At 52.0% G+C, this 12,200-nt stretch overlaps 1 pseudogene; it reads left to right on the plus strand.

The window, feature by feature from the left end:
* The first annotated feature begins 12,195 nt into the window (after window positions 1–12,195).
* LOC147718404 (18S ribosomal RNA) overlaps window positions 12,196–12,200 on the plus strand; it is a 1,387-nt pseudogene continuing 1,382 nt past the window's right edge.

Genomic DNA, 12,200 nt, shown 5'->3' on the forward strand with positions numbered 1-12,200 from the left:
GGTTCTGGGAGTGGCAAGGAGAGTGCTGAAGGAACAGACAGTCTCAAACCTTTCCCCCACCGGACTAAAGGTAAAGCTAAGGGGGATAACACTCGGAAAAGGGGGAAGACGCCGGTTAAGACACAAGTGGGTGTCACCTCAGATAAGTCTGCACCCTTAGCTGTGAAGGAACCCTCTTCTTTCCTCTCAACAGAGGTCAAGTCTAAACGCACACGCCCAAATGACATTAAAATAAAGACTAAGGCTAAGAAAAATGTTAATACTGCATTAGAAGTAGGTTCCAAAATTACGCCATCCTTGCGTTCGTACTTTAAGGCTATACCTCAGGTGTTGCGCCTCTCAGAAACCCAGGGTATGGCTGCCCTTAATATTGGGGCAGTTGCTGCTGCAGATAATACAGCCTTAGTCTTAGCCCCCAACCACACCCCTGCTATTGCCTTGACCACGATCCCGGACTCCGCTTTAGCCTCCATCCCGGCACCCACACTACCCCCTGTTGTTACTCCTGAGCCTGCCCAGCCCCCAGAGACTGTAGTTTTTCACCCGCAGCAGATAGCTCACCGGTAATGTTAGAATCTAAGACACAGGATGAGAGGGCTTCCTGCAGCTCGGTTGTGGCAAAGTCTCTGGAGTTGGGAGCGCAGGGAGAGCAAAGATTACCTGTTAGTGTTGGGGTAGATCCTTTGATCTTTGAAAGTAGCAATGGAGGGCTGGCAGTAGGAGGGGCTGAGGATCCTACAGATAAATTGGAATCAGAGAGGGGGGATGAGGAGGAAGAGTGCCCACTCCAGGATACCATACAGCAGGGTGACTTGCTAACCTCCTCTAGTCCGATGTTAGGAGACTCTTCCTCTGGCATTTCAGCCACGACCTTGTTGGCAATGTTTTTTCACTCTGTCTCAGGACATAACAAGGGGATTTGAAGAGTCCTCAGCTAATCAGGCTGAGATAAGGAACTACTGCGAATCCTTGATAGTAAAATTGACGGTCTGGCATCAAGAACTGGGAAATTGGAAGAAAATATGGCAGTGTTGTCTCTCTATGTGGATAAAGTCGAGGATGATATTGTCAAACTTAGGAAAGTAGATCAGGCCCTTTTGGATAGGATGGAGGTGTTGGAGAACAACGCTAGACGATGCAACATTTGTATTCTCAATGTGCCCGAAGGGTCAGAAGGATCAGAGCTTAAACAGTTTGTCACTTTATTGAAAGACTCGCTAAGCCTAGATCGTTCATTGGAGGAGCTGGCCATGGATATTCAAAGGGTCCACAGAGATCCTTTTAGACGGAATCCACAAAGGTCTAAACCTGGCAAAATCCTGGTCAATTTCCACACGCATGCTCCTAAAGAGCAAATTCTTAATCTGGCCCTGAAACAGAAGTCCCTATCGGGGAAGGGGTTCTCTCTCCTTATAAGGTCGGATCTGGCTAGGGTTACACATGAGAAGCAATGGGAGTTCGGTAGGCGCCTAGATGCCTTTAGGAAGTTAGGAGCAACAGCACAGCTGACGTTTCCTGCTGCATTAAAAGTGATGCATAATAACAAAATGTTTAATATCAGGACAGTTCAGGCAGCTGATGAGCTTTTGTTAGAGCTGGGCAATAAGGCTTCTGCTGTATAGGTAAAGCTGAGCGGGACCTAGGTAAGGTTGCATTTAGCTCAGACTTGCGCTTTGCGTAGGGCTACGCTGTTTTTTGCTTTCAAGCTCCGCAGACCTCATCCCTAGTTCTCACCTGCCACACTCTCATGGTGTGTCGGAATCCACTTAAAACGTTGGGGCATCTTTACTAGGAAGTAGCGGAGTGCGGCATTAGCCACTTTGGCTTAACGCCAAGCTCCGCCACTTTCAGAATGCAGGGCTGCGCGTTAATTTACAAGGATAAGGTGCAGCCCTGCATTTCTCCATGCAGTGGTGCTAAATTTAGTGCAAGGGTGCCTGCGTTGTGGGGAATGATTGTTTATGTGCAGGAAGGGTAACTTTCTTGCACATACACAATCAATGGCCTTTTGCTGTTTCTATGTGTGCTGCACAACGCAGCACACTGTGCAGCACAAATCGAAACAGCAAAAAACGAAAAGAAATGAAACATTTATCCTCATTGCGCCTGTTTAAGACCAGGTTTATCTGGTCTTACTTCTGGAGCTGCCCCATATTTATGCTGCTCTGGTAAGTATGGGGCAGTGTTAATGGGTGTTGTGGTGGAACGCTACCACAACACCCATTGTCCTCCCCTTTCACACTAAGTATAGCATGAAAGGGGGCCTTATTTACAAGGCAGCGTTATGCCACCTTAAGTGGATTCATGCTGCCTTGTAGATAAAGCGAAGCCCATAAGGGCTAGTAAAAAGGCCCCTTTGTATGTGTGGGGTGTGGTTATCCCATGAGCCCCTATGCTAATCTGCCCCTTTAGGAAGGCTGCGGTTTCCTCACCCATGCGCCCACCAGAGTCCTGCTACGTTGAACCACAACAGTGGGCAAATAAAGGAGGTTCCCACCTTGGATGTTTACTGCAGGATTTATGTCCATGTCTTGTTGTATCGATCTACCTGCCCGTATCAGCCTCACGGGTCTGCAGAGACACCTCAGGCTCCAGGATGCAGAGCAGAGCTGAGCAGAACAGCCTCAGTTGGAGTGCATGGCTCTTCACCGGGGAATCCCAGAACTGATCCTTCTTGTAAGATCCATATGACCCACCAGCTTCACTCCTTGGTGGTCTTTTTGTGCTCTTCACTGAAGCTCAGCATTGACAGGGTATGCTCTTTACTGGTACCATGAGCCTCCTCTTCTGGGTATTTCAACATTTGCATGTGGAAGACCCCAGTGCAAATTAAGGAAATTCACTCAATGAATGCAAGTCATGGGCTGGCACAGAATACTTTACGGAAGAATCATAAGGCCTCCTGAAGCCACTGGCAGATGTCAAGTGATTTAATATTAATCCACCACTTTATCACCATCAGCATCTTAAATTCTGTTTATAAAATAAACCGCTATAAAATGCAGAATTGTTATGTTATGTTATGTTATTTTTACTTATACCGCGCACAGCTGCCCCAGCGAAGGGGCGTCCTTGCGCTTTGACAAGGCAAACACAACACAACACTGGTAGAAGGCAAAAGGGCTACAGGAACAGCATAAGGGCTAAACAAATAAGAAGGTCTTGATGGCACGTCTAAACTGAAGAAGGTCATCAATGGCCCGAATATGAGGAGGAAGGGAATTCCACCAATTTGCCGCTAACACTCGAAAAGAGCGGCCACCAGCTCTACTCAGCCTAAAACGCGGTACCACAGCCAGATTCTGACCCAAAGACCTAAGGGTTCGCGAGGGTACATACGGTGTAAGCAGATTCTCCAGAATTTGGGGAGACGTACCCTTGAGGATTTTGAACGCAAGGCAGAGGACCTTGAATTTAATCCTCTGATTTACAGGGAGCCAGTGGAGAGAGAGCAAGGATTTAGAGACCGAGCACCGCCTAGGCAGACCTATCACCACTCTGGCTGCAGCATTTTGGACTCGCTGCAGCCGAGTGAGTTCTGACTGATTGATCCCAGCTAATAGCGAGCTGGCATAGTCCAGCCGGGACAACACTGATGCTTGAACCACCAGTTGTCTGGTGGAGGCATCAAAGAATTTAAGGATGGGTCTAAGTCCTCTAATGATGCCATAGCAAGAGGCCGCCACCTTCTTGGTGTGACAGAAGAAACTGAGGGTTGGGTCAAGCCAGACCCCAAGATTTTTTTTTTCTTCGATGCTGGAGAGGGGGTCACACCTAGTTCAGAGGGCACTTGTCACCCCACAACTCCGCCTGCTTGCCGACCACCATAACCTCCGTCTTCTTGGTGTTTAACTGGAGACAGTTAAAAACTTTGTTCATTGTGCCTCAAAGGCATGGAATTAACTCCCATTCCAACTCAGAAATGCCCCAGATCTTACTTCTTTCCGGAAGGGCTTGAAGACATGGTTCTTTTCCCACCACTAGGCCTTATGCTCCCCTGGTAACCAGTGCTTAACGCCAGGACACCCTAGGGTAACCGTACGCTCTATATGCATTAATAACATATGTCGGGAATGTGGGGTGCACCTCAAAAGTGGAATAAGAAACTTCCTAGTATAACAGTTGTAAACAGGGGCGGCTCCTCCGTAATGGCAGATGAGCATCGCCCCAATGGTCAGTCAGTCAGCGGTCTAGCAGATGACCGCTGACTGACTGAGCCGATGCCAGCAGTGTAGCGCAGGGTGGGCCCTTGCACAGCAGGGCGAAGTTGTAGGCGCAGTGTAAGTGCGCATGTATGTTTGGCCGGCCGTCTTCGGCTGGCCAAACAGACATGCGCACTTAGGTTTCTCAAATCCAGCTGTGTCAATCAGGTTGGAGATACATCACAGACACCTAGGCAATGTCTGAGTGGTGAACCTTGCCGCTGAGACCAATCCTGGCGCTGCTCTCATAGCATGAGAGCAGCGCCTGGATTGGGTGCGGAGCATGCTGGGACTCGAGAAGAGCCAGAGAAGAGGACCGAGGCGGCCACCGTGTACTCGGATACATTTATTTATTTAATTAGTATTCCCCGGTCCCACCCGCTCCCCCACTTCACTACTGCGGCATCCGCCACTGGTTGTAAGACCTGCAAAAAAGACAAAGTGTGTCAGAGTTTGCAGTGATCGCTCAGCTCAAGGGCAGACCAAAAACCCTTTTAGATCAAACTGGACCAGGAGGAGGGAGAGTTGACACCTGATCACACCCATCCTAAACCTTGTGAGAAGGACACTATCCCTTCCACCCGGCACCATGGCAAGGTAAGGTTCCATGCCGGGAGCAGTTTGTACCCACAGATGCTGTCTGTTAGAGGGCTCCCGCAACTCAGACTCCTCCCTTTTCCTGATCAAAAGGTCCCAGAAAGCATATTTTAACCAGCTTTTATCCCTCGCAGTAATATCACCAGACGAGGAAACAATATCAGTTCTATCCAACTTTTTGCATATACCCTTAACATGCCAATGTCACAAACAAGGCAATCCAAGAGGGTTTCCCTATTCAGCGAGGCCTCTTGGGTGTGCCAGATGGAACACCATAGCATTGGGGGCAATACATACGACAGGCCCAATTCCTTGTGGATAGCATAATCCACCAATTAATAGATGCTATTTATCTAATATTACACTAGGTACGTTTTCGGGGGTCATTACTTGCCCGCCACTTGTCACAATAAGTAAATCACTACATCTCATGATTTTAGTTCTGGCTATAGAAAAGTATAAATAAGACTAAGTGGAGGGTTTTGCTTTCATGTGAACTGCATGGCCTGCCATTGCTTTGATAGGATATCCATGTAGGCCATGACATTTTGAGAATGGTTGTATTGTCCTTTTGTGTTCCCTTTAGATTTTGGCCGTGATGTCCATTAAGTAGTCCTGTTCAGAAGCTGCAGTCATTACATGTGTTCCGCGTGTGTTCTTTGATATATTTACTTTGCTGACAGGACATTTTATTTGTCAATATATGGCTATTTTTGTTTAGAAGAGAATAATGTGTTTTGCCTTAGCCTTTCATTGAGGCAAAGTGCTTTTCACTAATCACTCTTGCACGTTCATTTGTTTTACTTTAATGTCATGAAAACAAGACGCTCAAGCATACAGATATTATTAAATTTACAACAAAAATACTGGTTGTTTGCCTAAAAAGATCTGCTGTGCAATATTTAGCTTTGTATTCCATAAATCACGTTTCCTCTTTCGACTCTTTTTCATCATTTATTCTTGGAGGGCTCAGCTCAACTCTGCTTATGCTTTTTGTAGCAAGGGACTCTTCCATATTGTTATAGCCTTAGATGTTGCATTATTGTGGAATTTAATTACTAGGACAAAACACACAAATCCATCTATTTCTTGCTAAACCCAACCCATAAAAATAAGCCAACCCGATTGGTTTTGCCAGTGCTTGTTTCTAATTTCATATAAGACAAAATTGATAGTTCTTTAAACATGTACCGAGTGCTTCCCTATTTGGCCCATGTTATAAATAGGTTTCATCAGGTGCTTTGTCTTCATGCAATTAAGTTGGTTGGATAGTAATTAGGGCTGGGGGTAGTTTGCGTAGCGCCACTACGCACACCACGCAGAATTTTGGAAATAATTTGTGGAAAATGAGGGCACGTCCTGAGGGTCCGTGTGCCCGGGACAGGGGTCCCTCGTGCCTTGGCAGACACCCTGATCTCCCCGGCCAGGTTGGGTTGGAAAGCAGGGACCGGCCCCGGGGCCTGGGTTTGGGAGCCCCCGTCCTACGGCCTGCCAAGAGTCCATCTGCCCGGGACAAGGGTCCCTGGTGCAGAGCCCCGGAGACCTGCAAGGCTCCCAGGCAGTCTTCCCCTGGGCGGCTTGGACCCAGGAGCGCTTGCGGGCCTCCCCATGCCTGAGGTCCAGCGTGGGCGTTCGGAGCTGCCCTAAGACTTGCAGCCCCTGAGCCCTGCAGCCCCTGAGCCCTGCAGCCCCAGAGCCCGGCAGCCCTGCAGCCCCCGAGCCCTGCAGCCCCCAAGCCCTGCAGCCCCGAGCCCTGCAACCCCCGAGCCCTGCAGCCCCCGAGCCCTACAAGGGCAGGCAGGGTGGAAGCCCTCCCGTGAGTTCTTTCAGTCCTGGCCATCTGGTCCCACCTTTCCCCTCGGCCATCTGGTCGCACGCAATGCTTTCCAATGGGGCGACCAGATGGCCGGTCTTCCCTGGAAGTCCTGATGAGGTGCCATTTGCCACTCCGATCCCAGCGAGGGCTCCAGGAAGTCGGGTGCCTCCGCGCCCTGGGTCCCCTCAGCGCCCTGGGTCCCCTCCGTCACTCTGTGTGCATGGGTTTCAAGAAAGAGGGGTAGCCTACCTCCGGATTACTAGGGGCAGGGTATGCCCGGACACTCCTCCCGGGCTGGCGGTTCTCTGCCGGGGACCAGATGGGCTAGGCCTGGGCAACACCTCCCTGGGCGTCCGGGGCTCCCTCCTCCAGGGCCAACGGCACGGCCGAGTGCCCGGAACGGGCTCCATGGGTCCCGGGCAGTCCTCCCCCGGGGGTCCGGGCCCGAGAGCCCTTGAGCCCTGCCCTGCGTGGGCAGGCGGGAGCCCTACCGCGAAGGCTTGGTGTGGGAAGCTGGGAGTCCCTTCGGTTCCAGCCATCTGGTCGCACCTTTTCCCTTGGCCATCTGGTCGCACCCAATGCTTTCCAATGAGGCGACCAGATGGTCGGGCTTCTCTGGAAGGCCTGATGAGGTGCCATTTGCCTCTCCGATCCCAGCGAGGGCTCCAGGATGTCGGGCGCATACGCGCCCTGGGTCCCCTCCGTCACTCGGTGCGCGCGGGTTCCAAGAAAGAGGGGTAGCCTTCCTCTTGATTACTAGGGCCAGGGTATGCCCGGACACTCCTCCCGGGCTGGCGGTTCTCTGCTGGGTACCAGATGGGCTATGCCTGGGCAACACCTCCCCCGGGCGTCCGGGGCTCCCTCCTCCAGTGCCAACGGCATGGCCGAGTGCCCAGGACGGGCTCCATGGGTCCCGGGCAGTCCTCCCCGGTGGTCCGGGCCCAAGAGCCCCTGAGCTCTGCCCTGCGTGGGCAGACGGGAGCCCTACCGCGAAGGCTCGGTGTGGGAAGCTGGGAGTCCCATTGGTCCCAGCCATCTGGTCGCACCTTTCCCCTCGGCCATCTGGTCGCACTCAATGCTTTCCTATGGAGTGACCAGATGGCCGAACTTCCCTGGAAGTCCCGATGAGGGTCCATTTGCCTCCTCGATCCCAGCGAGGGCTCCAAGAGGTCGCGTACTTTCGTGCCTAAGGTCCCCTCTGTCACCTCGAGTGCACAGATTACAAGAAAGAGGGGTCATTTTCCTCCGGATTTCTAGGGAGAGGGTCAGTCAGACCTCCGTGACGTCCGGCGATTCTGAAACAGGGGAAGGCAGAACCCGGGCCTGCCCGCCGGGGCCCCCAGGGGACCGTGTACGCACCTGCCTCTCAGCCCCTTGCCGATGGTCTTTTTTCTCTGAGTTTGCTCAGGCAGACCTCTGTGAAGTCTGGCAATGCTGAGATGGGGGAAGGCGGCACCCGGGCCCGCCCGCCAGGGCCCCCAGGGGACCCCAGGGGTCTTGGTAGGCACCTGCCTCTCAGTCCCTTACCCATGGTCCTTATTCTCTGAATTTGCTCAGGCAGACCTCTGTGAGGTCCGGCGATGCTGAGACGGGGGAAGGCGGCACCTGGGCCTGCCAGCCGTGGCCCCCAGGGGCCCGGGTATGCAACTGCCTCTCTGCCCCTTGCCGATGGTCTTTTTTCTCCGAGTTTGCTCAGGCAGACCTCCGTGAGGTCAGGTGATGCTGAGACAGGGGTAGACGGCACCCGGGCCCACCCGCGTGGCCCCCAGTGGCCCGGGTACGCACCTGCCTCTCAGCCCCTTGCCGATGGTCCTTTTTCTCCTAGTCTGCTTGCTCCGGGAGCAGGCAGGTAGGGGATGCCAAGCCAGCATACCCCCTGGGCAGGGTGGCCTGCCAGGGGATGCCCCGGCTGTACTCTAATCGATTGGGCACTCTCGGTCCGTTTAGGGATGGACTGCTTGGCCAGCCTTGGCTGTTGTTTCAAGCAAATAGCTTCAACCCTGCATGGACCGTCCGACTCGAGGGAGGGCCTGTCGCATGGCGGTAGGTCGTTCACCCTACCCAGCAGAGCGAAGGCTGAACGGTCCTGGCAGCTCGGGTTCCCCAGTGATCTGACCCGAGGGAGGGGTCGGGTGGCACCAGCCCTTGGATGCTGCTATCCATCAGGTCCGAAGGCCCCGCGCGCCACACCGTCACCCCTCTCTGCGTAGCACATTTCCGCAGCAGCTCGGAACGACCATTACGAGGGGTGCCGGTGCCCATGTGACCGCTCCTCTCTAGACCCCTCCAGCGAGTACTGCCGCCCCGGCGGGTGAGCTCCTTCCCCTGACAGGCTCCCGAGAGATGGAGGGGTGCATAAAGGTTGCCGGTCGGGGAGATGATCACGCGGCTCCCACCCCGTCATCAGGTGCGGCTACCTGGTTGATCCTGCCAGTAGCATATGCTTGTCTCAAAGATTACGCCATGCACGTGTAAGTACACACAGCTGGTACAGTGAAACTGCGAATGGCTCATTAAATCAGTTATAGTTCCTTTGATCGCTCCATCTGTTACTTGGATAACTGTGGTAATTCTAGAGCTAATACATGCAGACGAGCGCTGACCTCCCGGGATGTGTGCATTTATCAGACCAAGACCAATCCGGGATCGCCCGGCCACTTTGGTGACTCAAGATAACCTCAGGCCGATCGCACGTCCCCGTGACGGCGACGATACATTCGGATGTCATCCCGATCAACTTTCAATGGCCTACCATGGTGACCACGGGTATCGGGGAATCAGGGTTCGATTCCGGAGAGGGAGCCTGAGAAACAGCTACCACATCCAAGGAAGGCAGCAGGCGTGCAAATTACCCACTCCCAACTCAGGGAGGTAGTGACGAAAAATAACAATACAGGACTCTTTTGAGGCCCTGTAATTGGAATGAGTACACTTTAAATCCTTTAACGAGGATCCATTGGAGGGCACGTCTTGTAGGAGAGTAGGGTCTGCTTTCCTATGGTCACCCAACTTTTTGCTTTTTGCTTTACTGGTTTTCGACTTAATGGGGCTGTGGGTCTGCTAACGAGACCCACAGCCCAGCTGTGCTCTCTCTAAATTCATTCCATGTAATTTAGGTACATTACCAATTGGACATTGGGTCACCTTATGAGCCCCTGTACAGTGTACTATAGGTACCCAGGGCATAGGTGCATCCAAGGCCTACCAGGGGCTGCAGCATGTATTATGCCACCCCTGGCTGGCCACTCACATTGAAACAACTGGCTGATCACTCAGCTGGGGCAAGGTCATGTAATCACCCCTTGCTTAGGTGTAGTATCCCTATACCTACCTTTACATATAGACACATATATGCCTATAAGTCACTCCTAGGGCAGGCCTTAACAATCCTGGAGGCAGAGTGCTTGGTCTTATGTGAGATGAGGCTCTAGCATGAGCTGAGCCTATCTGCATCTTTCAGAACCGTGTCCTTATAGCTGTTCTATGATATAGCCATACCATATACTCTCAAGTGCATTATAATACTCGCGGTTGAATGCTAACTTTGGTTTGGCTTTATCAAAACATGTCGTGTAAGGTGTCATACGCTTTGGAATACTACCCCCTCGCCAGTTCTGGCAACAGGGGTAGCATTTCACCCTTCTAGAGGGAGAAGACATGCTGTTCCCACTAAACCCGGTTAAAGTTAACCAGAGCCTCAGCATCACAAAATGGATGCTGCTGCTACAGACACAAGTCTGACCTCCTCCTGCTGGGAGTCCTTCCAGCGAGGGAGGCTTGGACAATGGTTTCCTGTCTTGGGAGGTGCTAGCACCATCCCAGACAGGCCATAGTATATTGGGGCAGGGAGGGCTGAATGAAATGAGACACTGCCTGGGGCACACAAGGTGCCCCATGCATAGCCCAGTTCAAACCAGTTGCTGGGGCACTCCAGCCCCAGCTCTGGCGCAAAACTTGACAAAGGGAAAGGGGTGTAACCACCCCCTTCCCTGGTCCCACCCGTAGGAGGGACCTAGCAGGTAATCCAGCCCCTCAGATTAGTAAATAAGTAGGAGCTGAGTCAAGAGACTTTAGATTTATCCTGACTGAAACTTGAATTGAAACTCTGGACCTTCGACGTTCTACTTGAAGATAGAAGACTGAAGAATCTCCCTTGTGGTCAAGGAGTGACCACCCTGTGCAAGCAGGCACCATCAAGCGATCAACGGTTTGCTTTGTCGACGATCCCGCTGGAGCCCGAGCACAGAGCCTGACAAGACCCAGACTTCCAGACTTCCTTCAGCCCGATCCACAGCAAAGCTGAGACCCATGGACGCAATGAGAGACGTGGGACCAGCCATCTTGGAAAGCCTGCAAATTGCTTTCCGTGCAACTTCTGAGGTACCCTCGTAGTTGTGCATTGGTGACTGAGAAGCCCCAGCCGCGAGCATCATCTGCACAGAGAATTAACCCTCCACACTCCACGAGTGCCGCGTGGGGCCCTTCTGCATTTTCCTGCTCGACGCGTCTGTCTGGTCACTTGCCTGTTGGCTAGTGGCCTCTGTGACAACGAACCTTTGAATTTCCACCACTGGCCTAGTTGCTCCAGGCTGGCCTTTGCTTCCCTGAAAAGGATAAGCCCATCAGACCTTGCTGGTCTGATCCAGAAGCCATCTTCGATTCCTGCGTGGGTTGCATTAGCCAAGGCTTGTTGACCCCAATCCGGAAGCCAATACCACCGACAGCGAGATCCTTTGTGGGACAGTCCGTGCCCAGCTTCTGGTCATCGTCGACACCTGCTGGTCCATGTGGCTGCAGAGACAAGCTTCACAACACCACCTAATTGCTTCGCGACATCGCCTGGTTCCTTCCTGGCTCCTTCCTGGTCACTGGCTAGTGACCCAGACTATGTCCCCTCTGCTTTCAGGTACTCTTCATCCTCAATCCACCCTTGGATCCAACCGGACACTTCTCTCCTGGTAGCCTGCAGCATCTTTCTTCAAGGCTCCATAGGATTCAGCGTCGAAACCCGACACACTTTGACACCTATGCACCCGCTTCCTGTGGGTGAGGTAACGCGAGTACTCTGGTGCTCCTGTGGGTATTAACTATCCTAGTGTCCTAGTTTTCAGTAGCTTTCTCCTAGTCCATCCGGAAGTGACCTAAAAGAACTAGTTTCCATTTCTTTTGTTCCCATTCCAACTCTATGGTAACTCGCGTGTGTGTAAAGACACTGCACACGCCTCCCGTGGGCCTCCTACTTCCTATCCTTTGGTAGTACAGTGTAGCCCCAGTGATTCCCTAGGCCCTAGGCCTATCCTTTGTTTGTGACCTGGTTCTTATACCACTATTTTAGTATATGGTTTGAAGTGCCCCTAGGGCTCTACTGTATATTGTGCAACTTATTGTATGATAATTAAGTATCTTGTTATGTGCTTGTGCCTCTGACCCCATAAAGAATTCAGAGGGGTTGTGTTAAAAGTAAATACATATATATTTTATATATAACCTGTGTGGTGTCCTTTCATTTGGTATTAAAGAGGTTACATATGGTAAAACAGCTGGCTTTACATGCCCTTTGAAGTTTTAGCCTAAGACTGCTTTGT

Source organism: Lissotriton vulgaris, chromosome 4_1 (assembly GCF_964263255.1).
Source record: "Lissotriton vulgaris chromosome 4_1, aLisVul1.2, whole genome shotgun sequence".
In the NCBI taxonomy this organism is placed as follows: Eukaryota; Metazoa; Chordata; class Amphibia; order Caudata; family Salamandridae; genus Lissotriton; species Lissotriton vulgaris.